Source organism: Sinocyclocheilus grahami, unplaced genomic scaffold (assembly GCF_001515645.1).
Source record: "Sinocyclocheilus grahami isolate Dianchi unplaced genomic scaffold, SAMN03320097.WGS_v1.1 scaffold295.1, whole genome shotgun sequence".
Taxonomy (NCBI): Eukaryota; Metazoa; Chordata; class Actinopteri; order Cypriniformes; family Cyprinidae; genus Sinocyclocheilus; species Sinocyclocheilus grahami.
Window position 1 is genome coordinate 636,157 of NW_015505474.1, and position 2,207 is coordinate 638,363.

Genomic DNA, 2,207 nt, shown 5'->3' on the forward strand with positions numbered 1-2,207 from the left:
CAGGGTGCGAACTACGGGGGAGCTAGGGGGAGCTCGGCTCCCCTTAATAAGACATGGGCTCCCCTGAAAACGTGATTTGTGAAATTTTGGGGGGTCTCAAAAAATATTGACAATGTGTTATTTTGACGTGCAATTTCAGTTTTGTGTAATGTGATCATCATGGATTATTATGTGTAAAATTGCTCAAATATCATTCATTCATGCATGACGGCGGATTTAAACCTAATTCACTTCAATAAAGATAACTATACATGCTGTTCTTGTCATGAGCATCAAGGTGTGGGGCGCTGTGGTGCAAATTCCACTCTTGTTTAGTACATGTTAACTCAAAGATTCGTAGAAAAAATATAAACGTTGGACTCTGTGGTCGATTCTGTGCTAAGGTAAGGCATGTTATTCGCAATTATGTGTTGTGGCTCTCGATGTCTTAGGCCTAATTGAACGGAGGAATTATGGTATTCTTCTGTAGCCTGACGACGACTAACTTTACGTTAACCATTGTTCATGTGAACTCAAAGACAGCCTGATGCTTTGTTTATAGACTATTTGTGGGTGGCTGTTTGTGGTTTCACCTATCAATTCGTGTCGATAAAGTATAACAGGGTAAATCCTGTATAGTGATTTATCCTATATAGTGCTTGCATAAAGCAAGTAGTGCATACACTTGTAGCTGTTATGTATCTTTGTAAGACATTGTAAGCCCCCTTTTGAGGCAAGCGCACAAACCCCCCCATTATAAAAAAAAAATCAAGTGGGCTCCCCCAAAGTCCACGGTATAGTTCGAACACTGCGCCAAAGTTAATTTTTGCATATCAATACCACAAGTTTTTGGTTTTATTTGGCAAACTATTTATACGCATTTTCATGAGACCGGGCTCAATATTTTCATATCTGTCTGCTACATATTAGTTTAGTCTGCATCTAATCCTTAAACAGTGTACATTTCAAGTAGAAATAGTGCCTATTCATTAGGAAACATAAAAACATGCAGATATGTTAATAGTTGTTAAGGGGCCGTTCACACAGAATGCGTTATTTCATTTCACTGCGCTATTTTCCAGTTGTTTTTCTATAAACAGAACTCTCACGTCTTGCGCATGACACTGCGTTCTAAAAACGCATTTTATGTTTTTTCCGTTCCACTTCCGGCATCTCACGTTTTGACCATAAATAACAAATGTGTGTGAATATAAGTATTCAGATAGAATAGTGCATATATTTAGGTCTTTAATGAGAATAACTTCAAATTGAGACTTGTGTTTATATTTGGCTTTTGATATCTTGGTTTAAGACTAAGGTTTAGTGGTTGTTTCCAATCTGAGACTTAAGTAAAGGCCTCCATTTGCTCTCCTTTTACTCCTTGTCCTTTCAAGGGCAAGTTTCCAGTAACCAAATAGACTGCAGACTGAAAACCATTCGAAAGTGTGAAAATATGGTTTATCTACTAATTTAAAGTATTAACAAACCCAAGGCTTTCTACCTGAAAAATGTTGTCTGCAAACTGTCTGAGATTAGCATCACTATACCATCCGTTTTCTCCAGAATGCTGAAGTGATGCATTTCCTTTGAGATCAAAGAATTAAAGTTGGATAAGTGAGGTAATTATTTTCTGTATCATCTAAAACACAAAGACGAGTGCTTGGTGATCCATCATGATACACTATGCAGAAAAACCAAGTTGAAGACATCATAATGCGACTGTTCTATGTACCCCATGTAGCTAAGAACGCTAAATACATACACACATTAGTGTTAATGCATTTTACAGATGCAGTGGTAATCTCTCGGCAGGTCATAGGGCACAATGGCATGTGTTTTAGACTGGATTATAGGAATCCAGACTACAGGGATTAGAGCATTAATCCCAGAGGTCATTTGGACAGAGAATGACACCGTCCTCTGTTCAAAGAGCAAAGACCCTCTTTGATACAGTCTGCACACTGATATAGTGGTCAGCCATGCAGCCAGTGTTTATCTGCATCTTTCTGCTGCATCTTTGAGAAGATGAATATATGTTTTTTTTTGTTCATACATCAACTTCCAACATTGTTCTACAGAAACTGTGAATGTTGCCACAATGGAATTGCAGTAATTTTGTCATTGGGAATTTTTATATACATACAGTGCATTCATTTATTTGGAAGTGTTAAAAAAGTATATTCATGAATATATATATATACAGTGGGTACGGAAAGTATTCAGACCCC